We start from the raw sequence: 14,506 nt of genomic DNA, 5'->3' as shown, positions 1-14,506 counted from the left end.
ATATTAACAAAGGTTTCTAAACAGGAAGTAGCCTCGGGCCTCATCAATTCCCGAGTGCGATCAAATGACAACATGCGTCGCGCGATGACTGCTTTACCATGTCAGCAAGTTACTTCCAAACATCTCTTCAAACATGTCGGACAGCAGATTACCCTAGTGAGTGAAACTTTCATCACGTGATACTATCGAAGTTCTAGCGCAAAGCCTCGTTCCCATGTTTTTAAATCTGGAATAATATAGCATGCGCACAACCCCGAAAGCGCGATTGGCCGATAGGCGGCTTGCAAAATATTGCCCTTCCTATTCCGTGTGTAGCCGTGGCCGTACCATTCACTAGACGATCTGGCTGGAAGACAACAGTGATTTCCACTGTTGCCTAGGCTGCAACAAGCACGGCTTGCAAGCAGGAAGATACACGATAGTGCGCTGTCTTGTTTTTAGAGCGAAAGCTGTATATGACTAACCCTCCGTTGTCTTTTTCGGCGCCCGGCAACAGAAAATATCACCGTGTGGGCCGATCCTGGTGATACTGCAGAAAGGGTCCAAGCTCAATGGCACATACCCCTGTGGGCTCGGGGACCTGTAACGTGCCCTTGAACTATTCTTGTCGCACGTGGGACCCAAAGAGACCCTCGGCACACGGATAAGAACATATGTTTCTGGATAAACATTTGGGATTTAGTTGCAGAGTGTGCTACCGTCTGTGGTTCGAGAACAACCCGAGGAGGTTCGGAAATGTACGAGGCGTGACTAATCGGGGGCCGTGCGATGCAGGTACTGTCCTGTGCGTTCCCACGTGGTGCACTTCAAGGTGTGCGGGACGTACAAGGAATCTCTGCTGAGAGGTGAGGTGTCCCTACTCGACCACGATCGGATACGTGTACCCTCGGATTCCGGAGCATCTGCCGAAATTGGAGACATTTAGCGTGTCCGGTATTCGGGCAAGCGGGGGCAGTTTTCCGGTTCAGCGGGGGCGTCAACGTGGGCGGCCAGATTGGTTGCGCCAGCTGGTGGCGCAAAGCTCAACCACACAAACACAGAGCTAATTACTATATTATGCTTAGCTGCTGGCGTAAATTTTCGACAGTGGCGTAATCGCGTTCACAATTACGCCGCTTCCAAAAATTTGCACGAGTGGCGAAGCAGGATATGGTGAGTTACTGCAGTTTTAGCTATGCGTTTGTCTGGTTGAGCTCTACAACACCAGGCGGCTTCACCGCTCACGTTTACGCCCCGACCATCCGGTAATCCGCCCAAACCGCTCCCGTTTACCGGAATAGCGTACAAGGTAAATGTCTATATTGAAACGCCGTAGAGGAACGCCCGATTGCACCGCAGATCCCGTTCATGTGCATCAGGCGTCCCAGTCGCGGCGGGGGGACAGCACGGAGTCAAGGGCCAAGTATGGCCAAGTCGTGAACGTGCCCATCGACGTTCAGCAGAGAAAGCTGACGACAGTCAAAACTATCAAACGAAAAGCAAAGTGCTTTTGCTGCGACTCCATCTTTATATCGTTCGAGTGGTCGCGATTGCTTTGTGATCGCTGTGATATACACTTATTGGTTCGACTGCCACCCTTGGCTAGAATCAGTTGAACTGAATCTTGTGGTATACTTGTATACTTGGCAGCGAAATCTGACGACAGTCAAAGCTCTCAAACGAAAATCAAAGTGCTTTCGCTGCCATTCCATCTTCACAGAGTGGAATGGCTGCCATTTTTTTGTTTGGCCCCGTTTTTAGCGCTGTTTGTATTTTACAAGTCATGTACGAGCTAGGTCATCAACATACATCATATACATGCATCAACCCGTAAAGAAAATTGAATTTTTGTAATATTTTCAAAAAAAAATCATGCGGATGATAGCATAATTCGATGCGAAGTGGCTGCACGCCTTAGCAATGAAAAACTTTTGTCACAAGCTAAGCAAAGTATTGTTTCGGTAACGCAAAAACGTGCATCATCCTCGTTAACGAATTATTCACTGGGGAGTGCTAGAAGTAGGAGTTAGTCTTTGCGTGGTATACTACCTCCATACATATATATATATATATATATATATATATATATATATATATATATATATATATATATATATATATATATATATATATATATATATATATATATATATATATATATAAAGAGAGAGACACAGAGGGAGGTGAAGGAGTGGTAGTTGCCGGCGGGAATCCCCTCCCCCCCCCCCCACCTCCGAAATAAATTTCTGGCTACGCCACTGATAACATAGCCCACCTTGGCGTGACCAGGTAGGGCGTCACTCTTGTTGCGTGTGCCGAGGTATGCGTGGCCGGCAGGAGGTCAGGACCCCACTTCACGCAGAGTCAGAGACGAGGAAAGCTTTCTCGGCGAAGAATTCTTTATACAGTATGTACAAGTTTGCGTGGTTATGAGGAGAGACCAACCGAGCAGCTCCAAGCTGCTTAAATAACACTTCCCGTCCCCAGATTCCCCAGATAGTCCCAAAGGACGAACAAGTTCGAGAGAGAGAGGGTCCGGGCAGCCTCGGTGGTCCCAACGCCGCTTTCAGTGGCCGGCGCCTCCGGGCACCGCGCTGCGCCGTCAGGCTAATCTGGCGGTCGGTCGGTATGGGGCGCCGGGCAAGTTCAGTGGCCCGGCATACGACAAAGGGAACGAACGATCTGCAAGGCAAGGTGTCGAAACATAGTCCTTGGGTGGTCGGTAAAAGGGTTGCCCCTTGGCGCCGCCGCACGAAGGAAGGGGTGGGGTGCATTGCTGTCCGCACGAGGAGGGGCCGAATAGCAGTCGGTAAGCCGACGGCCGCTTCCGTCGTTGACGCCGTGCAGCTGCGAGGACACCCACGCCGCGCACTTAGTCGTCACGTGCCCGAAGCGGGCACCATGTGGGGATTAACGCTGCCTCCACGGTCGACACACCACCGCACTGGCCTGCCGTCAGGCAAATCCCCAGGCACAAACATAACACTCTCGAAAACTGGCTTAACACTTGTCGAGCGGCCGAGGTGATGAAGGTCAGTGATCTTGACTTTGAAGGCGACATCCATTGCGACTCCTTGTCGTCGACGACATTAGCGATGACACCGGCCCTAGTCCGATTACCATACATAATAAACCCGCAGAATTCCACACGCTCATAAGTATAAGTGCATGGTTTACATTCTCAAGCGAAGCTTGAGAATGTACGGACTCCCGGACTACGGACTCCCGGACTCCCGGACTACGGACTCCCGCGCTGCCCTTAGCAGGTTACAACGCAGTGAGCTTGATTGTCCACTTGTGCGCAGCATTAATGACTCTGCGAGCAAAATTACATCACGTGGGGTATGTCTCGTAGCTCAATGGATACCTTCACACGTAGGAATCGCCGGAAATGAAGAGGCTGATCGGCTCGCTTCAAGTTGTGTTCATAACAACTGTGACTGCCCAGATATTACGTGCAAGCTTGATGACGCTCGTCTGCTGATTCGTCGCCACCTACTCAAGCAGCATCCAGATCAGCGCGTCGCAAATGGAACGTTCCCGCCCCGTGTTCGTGGTCGAGGCTTGCCTCGTCGCGCTAGAGCACAACTGCTCAAGCTGAGGGTTGGTTGCGTGAACGTGCACGAACGTTTATACAGACAAGAGCGTGCGGAAAGTCCATTGTGTACGTCTTGTGGCTGTTACGAGACACTTCAGCACCTTATACTTGAGTGTCCCTCTTTCAGTGCGCAGCGCATGTCACTAGTGAGAAACTATCATCTCCTTGGCCTGCGGTGTGCGACACTCGAGGAATGTTTATACCCCAGTGGCTGTGCATCTAAACGTGATCAGGCCCATCGCGCCCTACTAACCTTTATAGACCTAACTAACTTAGGTTCACGTTTGTAGCATGAACATTCGACATTCAGTTGTAGCGTGACCTTTAGTGACCGGCCCTACTGTGTGTGATCAGTACTGTACCCTAACGCTTCTTCCTTCGAAGATGGGAGGTGGCGGGTTCAAACACCTTGTAGTGTATATTGTGAACCGGTGATTACGTGCAGGTGATTACGTGAAACGGTGATTACGTGCAGCTTCACTTGGCGTCTCATCGTGGAGAACACAATCAGCCGCATAGCGAACTAGCCATGGACGTGGTTGATAATTGTGGTGGCTGTTCGACGCGGCGTTACTTTAATTCCGGCTGCAGCGTTCTACTTTAGTCTTTAGATTAGTCCTGTTGCAGTGTTCTACTTTGGTCTTTAGATTTGTCCTGTTGCTCTCCTTTCCTTTTTCCTCCCCTCCTTCCTATCTTCCATTTCTGTGTTGCTGTCGCCTCCCTTCAGAAGAGTAGGCAGGCGTTGTGCCCCTTCCGGTGGCAGTTGCCAGCCTGCTCCTCGCTTTCCCTTTCCTGTTACCTGTGTATATGTGTATATGTGTGCAAAACAAATAATAATAAGCTTGTATTGGCTCACAAGTGTGATTGTCATGATCACGCAGAAATCCAGTTGCTCCCAGAGCAGAGCAGCTGCGGGAAAGAGAGGTTTGATGAGTCGATAGCTGCGTCGGAGCGCGAGTCATTAGCAAACATTCCAGCTGCATAGGCGCGCGCTCACGCCACGCACGCAACCAATCAGAGCCATTTCGCTTCTGCCGGGGAGGGAAAGGGTGTCACGTGCGCTGCGCCGGCTTCGTTTCCGTTCAGTTTAGTCTCTGAAAACTGATGGGACGGTCACGCATTGTGCGTTCCCCCGAGGAACGGGCAGCGTTCGACGAGCGGCCGCGAGAACTCGCCTGTGAAAGGGCTCGCCGTCGGCGCGCTGATCCAGCCGTTAGAGTCGCCCGAGCCGAGGCAATCCGACAGCAACGAGAAGATACCGAGCAAAGGGAGCGGGAGGCCGAATCAATCTAACACCGTTACCTGTGGGTTACTTACCGTAACGAAGGTCAGGTGCACGCAGGACAAGCTTCGATTACCCCTATTTTTTTCGATAAGGGAAGGGTTGGTTACTTTTTTCTAGGGAGTCGCTACGTCAATAGATACTTTGGTTTTCCTGGTATTCAACCGGACTGCATTTAACCTTTGAGGGGCCACTTCTCTAAGCATTGAGATTTTGCCTGAGTGTGGAACTCGAATTCTTCGAGGTGTCCACGTAGGCAATCACGCAAATCGGAGGAAGCGGTATAGCGGCGACCTTCTCACTCACGTCTTTAGTTGTCTTGCGGCCTTTTAACACGACACCGTTAAAAGCCCTGTGTCAGAAAAATCCGGCGTCCCGCGACCGGCGTCCACTGTCTTTTCGGCAAGATCATTTATGTTATACCTTTTATGTTAGATCTTCTCAGAGTCAAATATTAAAGGTCCAAAACAGTAACAGGAGATCTGCCCACGCAAGAGGCCGCGTTTCTACTAGAAAGCTTGCATTCAGGTTTGGTCGATGTGCTTGCACTTGTAGCATGCACTTGTGGTTCACAGAGTTCGCCCGCGTTGGTTTCCATGGCTGCAGTTCCTACAGCTCGGTATATAAACTTAGCACCGCCACCGAGTGGGAGCATGCAGAATTTTGCGACTACTGTGTTGCCTTTTCTTCTGTGCCGGCTAAGACGCACACTGGTACGCCTCGTCGAAGGGTTCGGCCCGCTGGGCTTTTCTTGTTGCGCCAGGGATGGGACGATGCATGCCACAGAGGTAATGCGGAGTGCGCCGGGAGCACCGATCCCATTGAGCGTTCGTTGCATAGAATAACAAATCAGCCGTGGAGGAAGCCTAAACTCCTTCGCTGTAGTTGTCTTCGCTGTTGCGGCATTCGCAATACATATGAACAATAGGTAATCGGCCGGGAGATACTTTGTTTACGGGTAATTACGCAATTGTAGTGTCGCTTGTTGTATATAGAGCCGTCCGACCGTATATGTCCAATACGGAGTGGTTAAACTTTGGTATCTAAAAGAGAATGTATTAAAAAAATCGGTAGTTCCCCCCCCCTAGGCACGTCACGATTTCAGGTGCTACTGCAGAGTGCGGTCTCTCCAAGTAAGATATCAGCAAGGGTAAATGGCATGCTTCCTCCGTAAAACACAGAAAATGAAGAAAAAGCACCGATTCCTTTCACGCTCCAAATGATGCGAAGTGTTTCAAAATATGCGTACTATATTCAGGGTGTCTACTAAGCTGACATTTCCAAATTCCCTGAGTTTTCCCAGTTTTCCCCGAGTGCCTTTGCAAAATTTCCTTAGTGACACAGAACTTTGTTTTATGTCAGAGCGGGCTGGACACCATGTCGCCCGATGCTGTCACTCTCTAGTAAGCACGGTAAAAAATAAAAAAAACTACTTAATGCAGTTCTTATAATAACGAGTAGTGCTTATCTTATTCAATAAGAAAACAGAAAAGGGAGGGGGCGGGCGCTAGCGAAATGCTCAGCAAATAAAATACTTGCGAAAAAAAGATGGTAAAAGCTATTGTGAATCGACTCAAGCACGAATAAAAATGAGATGCACACAGAAGCAAATATTTTCGAATATGAGCTATTTCTATCGATTGATTACAAGCTCATTGGTATGATGTCCGAACAAGTCCTCCTCTCAAGAGCTGTGAAAGTCACCCTCAACTGTCCAGACATATTCTCAGCCCGCGCACAAAGCCTCAGTGTTGCGTTTCGCCGCTCGAAAGAGTTTATTTTACTTTGGATGATGGACACCTGCATCTCTGCATTAGCTAACACTTTTCTTTAGCTCAAGCTAATTCAAAACGGCGGCAGCACGCTTCCTTTCCCGTTCATTCCTCAATGCGTAGGTCCTTTCTCTTGTCGTCTTCCTTCCCCAGCGCGTTTGCCCCACGGACCATTTGAACCATCCTCTTGGTCAGTTGTACAGTCAACGTACGATCTTTCGTACTCCCTAGGGGACGAAAAAACATCCGAAAAATCTGGCAGTTCGACAAAATGAACGCATGTCTTTTACTTCACTTAAGGGCTAAAATCGCCACAAGCACATCTGAAAAAGCTCTGAACGCCTGCCAGTACAGTTATTAGGCATATCGGTGCTCATACTGTGACTAGAGATGGCGCGTGCACGCGTGTATAATTTAGGAATACGTACTGCGTCCCATGACAATTGCCTCTTTCCACGCGTTATGCTTCACCGCAATACTTTCGCGTATGCTTCACCGCGTAACATTACAGTACTAAGGCGAAGATAACTTTCAAAAACCAGGATTATGCAACGCGACGTGCTTTCCGAGCTTCGAAGCTAATAGCGAGGACCACAAAGGCCACAATTCGCCACTGTCGCATTGCTGACAGTGGCGAATTCTTTCATAGAAACACGACACCGAACGGCAAGAAACTTAACAGCGAACGCCGAAGCAGCTAGGCCTAGCGCTGCCGCGGTGGTGGCACCTACGGCTGCAAGCGGACCGCGTGCGAGAGCGCTGTTCGAGGCGGCGAGGTAATCAAAATGGCGGCAGTGGTGGCTTTGATTAATGCCACTTCGGACCTGCGGTCATGACAAAATGTCCGAAAAATCGGACGGCGAAGGGTACTTGCATCCGAAATTTCAGACGTTCTTATGCATTGACTCCAGGGGTATGTGGTGGTGCCGCGAAGCTGTCCGAATTATCGGAAGTCCGGAAAGTTGGTCGTTGACTGTACGCTGGCAACTCCTCCAGCCGACGAAACGGCTTCAAAGTAGATTCGTTACGATTCCTCTTTGTTACTCCAGCCAGCGTTACCGCGAATTTTCGTTCCATTTCAATAAAATTACAGCTAATTTTCCCCGATATAGAAGCCAACTTCCCTGAGTATTTCCAGACTATTCAAAACACGTGAGAATTCCCGGTTTTCCAAGTTGGTAGACACCCTGTATATTCCTCGGCCCTTCGCAAATTGGCTGGTAGGCTTTCCGGAGCAAAAACCCGTGCACGTTCGTGGTGTGTCCGATTCTGCAGACGACACAAATAACTTGCATGGACGCAAGAAAGAAATGACTCGGGACATCAAACTTTCCTTCCTTTTATTATTTTTTTTTACTTCGTTTTCATCTCCTTTCTAGTATAAATTAAACGAGGAAAAGAAAGCCGCAGCGTCACATATAGAGGTGGCGCGGCCGCGACAACAGACGCGTATCGAAAATGACCGTCGATCCAGAAAACAACACTGCGTATAGATGAGCGCGGATAAACACGCTTTTCGGGCCACATATGTGCGAGCGAGCCACTTGTCGAGACAGAATCGTCGGAAACACTGCGTCACTCTGTACGTCCTGCGCAAGACGTGTGCGCAGAAACACGAAAAACCCTGCCCATGTGGGCACTGTCGGTGTGAGTGCGGCTTCTTCTGCATGTAGGTGCCTGCGTCTGGAGACTACGCAGCAGATAGGGAACCCCCAAATGTGTGATAGAAGTCACCTGCTGCCACCTGCCCGTGCATATACCGTGTGTCCCAGCTAATCTTATACAAGGTGCTAGAAGAAAGAACGAAAACGAAACAAGCACGTTGAGGGATACGGTTATAAGACTTGCGGTTAGGTTAACTTGGTTAATGTTAGCTGGGGCAACTTATAAAGATTAGGTGTACAGAAAACAGGAGTGAGGCAAAAAAAGAACAGGTCGTTAGAGGAAGGAAAACGGGCATTCTTAAGCACGGCCGTCTGTCCCTTTCTCTACAACGGTGCAGCAGAAAATTTAAAAAATTAAATTATGGGGTTTTAGGTGCCAAAACCACTTTCTGATTATGAGGCACGCCGTAGTGGAAGACTCCGGAAATTTCAACCACCTGGAGTTCTTTAACGTGCACCTAAATCTAAGTACACGGGTTTTTTCGCATTTCACCCCCATCGAAATGCGGCCGCCGTGGCCGGGATTCGATCCCGCGACCTCGTGCTCAGCAGCCTAACACCATAGCCACTGAGCAACCACGGCGGGTCAACGGTGCAGCACCAGAAGGTATGGAAGTTCGATGGGCCAGCCGTGGTTTGAACCAAGCATTACCTGCCCTGAAGAAGAAATGTGCTACTCTACTTTTATGTCACATTTCCACAACGCTTTGTTGTGCTATCGCCTGCACGTACGCGCCTGATTGCAATTTGTTGTTTTTTAGGGAAGTGGAGGTGAAAAATATTATGGACCAGCAGATGAAAATTCGGGAAAGGCGCAGTCGGCGCCGCTTGTGAAAAGTTTAGACGAGTAGAATTTCTGACATGCTTATGGTTTTACATGAAAGAAAAATTAAATGCTACAAAGAGCACACATATCATGCACAAGAGCGAACTGGACAGCCGGCCAACCAGTCGACCTCAAAATTTGAAACACTCACGATTTAGTTTAAAAAATATGAAAAAAATCTAGATTTTTTTAAAGGTGTTTTTCGTAGAAATATATCATTTGACTACATATTTGTTTGACACAACTTTCAGTGAAATCCATTCGTATGTCTGCCTTCTAACTTTTTCTGTGCGTTCATGCGCTGCGATACGTTAATGTACATATAGTCAATGGATGTCTCTCCATCAACTCTCTAGACTGACAGGTAAAGGTTAGTGGTAACAATGACACTCATGTTTCACAGACCCAGTCTGGTTCTAAGCACCTTCTTTGGTCATATGCCCCTGGATGTTTACCTGCTACGAAAATGAAATACAGGGGCACATAGTCAGGCAATCTCTGGCGTGGTTGCTTGTACGTGATCACAGGAAATTTTAGCTGCCTTCGTTGCCATAGCAACATCCTGCTCGACACGAAGACATATATGAGCACTTCACCTAGTTGCGACTACGGCACAGAATATCAGGGTGCGCTAACAATCCAAAACATTACAGACGATGCACTGCATGCGTCAATACTTCTTGTAGGAAGTGCTATCATAGGGTTCTTTTATACGCTCCGAATTTCCAAGGAAGGTACTGTCTTTCTGCACTCGTTTCACTGAGTGCGCATGGAATTAACACATTTCCGTGATGATATTACCTGCATGTTCAATACGATTCCACAAGCGCTCGAGCTCTCCAATTTACACTTGATACTAGTTAGTAATGAATGCACATTCACTAAAGCCTATTTTGGAAAATACTGACGTCGGCATGGCAACACGGGATATAATACAGCAAAATTTCACGGGCGAACAAGTTCTACGAAGTGAGTAGGAGCAGATGTGCGATACGTGTGCAATTTGTTCCCAAAGGACGACTAGATCTTGCATAGCAGTTGACGGGAAGTAGCGTGGAAAACGACGCACACACAGAGTCTCTCTCTCTCCCTTTTGTGTGGCCATTTTTTTTTTCTCCTATGCGCTAATATCCCTCAACAGCGTTTCCAGAGGTCAATTTGGCACATATATAAGCGCAATGCAAAGCTAGTATGTACTGAGCAGCAACACGCCGAAACCAGCCACCACAAGTCCACAGTTGCTGATTATCAGGCTGAGCAGGCCCCTCGAACAGAAGCGAGGCGATGCTCGTGAAAGCAAAACCTCCGACGACTGCAGAGTTCAGAGATCACGAGCAAAGTTACCACAACTGCAACCATGGGTTTCAAAGTTGCGATAACGGCGAAACATGTGTGCTGTCCAGTCTGTTTACGCCGGTTCAGTGGTTGCTACATCCATGGTGCATATCCTCCGCGACAGCGCCACCCCGTGACAGAATGAGTGCGTTCAGTTCCACTTATTGTGTTCATGCCAACGACTTATCTGCGCTATGGCCGACTTGCTACCAGGTGATCGTCCACATATGTGCGTGTGTGTGTGCAATTTTATTTTTCGGAACAAATTGAACTAGGGGTGTGGCACCTGGGCAAAAAGCTGCCGCAGCAGCTAGACTGGCCTAGGGTCCATCATGCATACGGCATTGTCATTCATGAATATTTAGATACACCAAAATTGAAAACACAGATATATTTAACAGACAATTGAAATGCGACCATCCAGCAACGTATCTCAAGCGTTCAGTGCAAGCCTGACAGATGTGCAATCTACTCACTCCTTGTGCCAGATGTTCGGGCAGAACGTCTTGTCATACAAGAGCGTGCAAATATAGCTGTGCAGCCCGCAAGTAACCAGCCTAGACGTCAGGCATTATGTTATGCACACATTATGCAGTCATCTGGCCAATGTGTCTAATGTTGCACCACTTGGTGGGCATCACTGCAGTCCAATGCTGTAAACGCACAAGTCATTATTTCACCCTTATGCAGAGCCTCTAGGCCTCATCTCGTGCACATTTACTTTTTCGCATGGAGACTTCCCAGACGTTCGACATGGTCTGCGATGATACTGGCTACCTTATGTGGTATGCATCGTCACTAGGGGTACAAGAGGCAAAAATTTCCATTTGCAAGGGTTGCCTAACTTCAGTTATCACATCTAGAATCGCAGCGAAAGAAATGTTATGCATCCTAACTGCAATTAGCTTGATTCAACATGAATCCTTGACCCGTACTGTAAGCATGTCCTAACCACAATGGTGCCTGCAAACTGAAGCAGCAACTAGAGTGGTTCCGTGCAATGCATCCCACTGGCAATGGCAAGACAAAACGAAAAAGACGGGCAAACACCAACCGTATTTTTACACACAGCCCCACTCATACAGACAGTGCCCACATGATGAACGCCAACAAACTTTACACCAGATGGAACACCCAAAGGATACACGTCGACACATAGGAGGCTAATACGCCAGGATGCCTGGGGCATCACATATCCACTCAATATTCATGACAGTCAATTACAACATGGGCAAACCACGAAGTAGGAGCTTGCTCCCAGGAAGATGTGCACTTGAAGATGCCAACCTGAGCTGCATCTTGGCTGGACATACGTGGATGCCACGTCGCAAACGTCCTCCTCCTCAACCTTGACCCACAGACTGCAGCCGAATGGATCACGATAGCATAAACAAAGCACTTGGAATGGTCGATTCTCCTAGCTAACCTTTAGAAGGAAAAACAAAGAAAGAATTTTGGTACAGCATACTTTTACGCATTGCATCTACTTAACCTTTTGAGTCAATAAACTTGGAGGCAATGTAACAAAATGCCAAAAACCAATGGCAAGTTTAGAACAGATAAGAAAGAGCCTTTTTCTGCACCACCTGAATCATTTAAGCAGATAATTTCTCATATTAATAATTCATGTGAAACAAATAGCGAAAATTTCTAATTAAATATAAATATATGAAAGAAATTTAACTTTTGAATGTGGAGTCGAATACTGAAATACGTTCTTTCTAAACAAAGCAAAATATAAAGGTTCTGCAATCCCATTGGCAACAAAAGAAAACATTTACATTATGTGGCACACATATTGCCTTTAACAGCTGGACGTCAGGTCAATTAAGAAACTTGTAAATGAGAAACAATGAAAAGGTGAATGGATCTGGTACACCAATGACAACAACAGTAATGATTTATTCAGCACTTATTATATTGGTCTTTCTTTCTTGTAGACTGCAAAAACTGTTGTTGTCCCTAATAGTATTCGGACAGAATGTAATATTCTACACCTTCGAATAGTGAATTCTCGAATCAAATACGAAGCAAAGCAAAGACTATTTGATCAGTATTTGCACACCACTAATTAAAAATCCCTTGCACAGCTGTTAGAGCCTCGAGCACACCTTCCTGGAAGCAGCTTCCACACTCCCGACAATTGCCAGCAGCAAGAACAGCGATCAAGACAGTCCCACAACACCCACTGTGACTATGCTAAGCGTCAGGTTTGAGGCCACACCTTCTGGCAACCTGTTTCTATAAACAGGGTAACACACACTTACAGGTTTAACCGTGTTGTGCACACATATACGTCGCTTCTTTCACGCTTTCAAGCTGTACATATGTCACATTGTGCGTTAGGTAACCATACACAAACACATGGATCAATACCAAGATAGATGAGAAGAGGCATCACACTCGCCTGCATTGGCGAAACATGACCGTGGCCCAATGGATACACTATATACACTACAAACTCTCCTTCGCAAACCAAAATAGACATCAAAGGAAAGAGAGGAGGACCCAAGACAACCCTTGACAGTAGTAACCATTACACCATGTACGAATTGGGAGCCAGAGCCAGTATAAAATAAAATACCTGTGCATGTGTAGCCACATATGGGTAATAGCAGTCAACAAAGCCACAGCTACGGAGAATATTGAGAAAGCGCAGCTCTTCTAGGAACAACAGGGTATTTGACGTGTGCTGTCAGCATGATTTGCTGTCAAAACAAGACACTCTGACAAGAACATTTCTGGTTTAACTCACAATTGGCCGTGTACAATGTGGTTGTGAATTAAGAGGCACAACTCTGGGCAAAAATCACGCATAATATTCTGCATCATCTCAACAGAATGTCTACCCAGTGCAACGAAAAGCAAACAGAATGACAGCAAACTTTCTATGACTACCATTGTAAGGGAGGCCAGTACAAAAGTAGCAAGCAATGAAATTAACAACCCTGTACTACAAAACAAAGGATCACAACCTCCCAAACTACTAATGTTATGGCCGCAAGCCAGGCCTTGTTAGCTTCGATCAGCATGTTTCACTTATTGTGCAATGCAAATGGGATGCAACATTTTCTTGTTGTACCGTACATGCTTTTGACAGCCTGTGTAGTCAAAGCGGCATTAAAAGAGCTCAACCTGCACTCAACACGCAAGAAAGATACAGCACCCAAGGCAGTAGTAGCAAACCAAAGAACATTTTGCGATGTGATCACATGTAACACCTCTCTACGCAACACAGACACCTGAACAGAATCCAAGAAGTGGAAAAAGAGATAAAAGATAGGACAACCAGAGATAGTACCATACAGACTAAAATCAACCAAGCTCTTTAACACTTTATAAAACATGGGGCCCACACACACAACCATTTGGATTCTTGTCATAATCTCCAATAGGAGGCTCAAGACTAGCTGTTTACACCCTGTTCAGAACTACTCGGTACAATGCAGCAAAGGCTAGAGCTTTCCTGTCAGCCAGTCAGTAACGAGAGCCGATTGTGTGTTCCAAGAAAGGAGGGTTCACCCGTTGCACACTGCTGATCCTTCAGGTGGCATCGCACGGAGGTTGATCAGAGCAGAACAACAGGGGAGCCCTTCTCCATTCTGGTTGGCCAACTCAACCCGTACTTTTTGCTGTGCTACGCAGACTCGGTGAGATGGAGTACAAGTCCTCCCAAATAATAACTATAAATACTAAACCTCAGCAGTAAGTTGCTTTTAGTTTCAATTCTGCTTCCTTCTATACATATTTGCAGAAAAAATCATGCAACCTGGAAATGAAATGCTGAGGTCAGCAGCAGCACACAGGCAAGGTCTGGGAAATGCAAAACTGTAGTGTATTCCCTTTCAACAAGGTATTAATACTCACATAAAAAATAGTTATTATTCAATACGTGTCCGTTTCGTTTCACCTTGTATTCCACAAAAATCTCTCTACTTTCTCCACTCGTACAGCCTGATATTGGTCAACCTATCACTCCTGAGTTGCAACGTTGCCGAACTGATCAAACACACCTGCAAGGTGCACGAGCACAGGGCACTCAAGTTATTT

Source organism: Dermacentor albipictus, chromosome 7 (genome assembly GCF_038994185.2).
Source record: "Dermacentor albipictus isolate Rhodes 1998 colony chromosome 7, USDA_Dalb.pri_finalv2, whole genome shotgun sequence".
Taxonomy (NCBI): Eukaryota; Metazoa; Arthropoda; class Arachnida; order Ixodida; family Ixodidae; genus Dermacentor; species Dermacentor albipictus.
The sequence above is the reverse complement of the archived record's forward strand: the minus strand, read 5'-3'. Positions refer to the sequence as shown.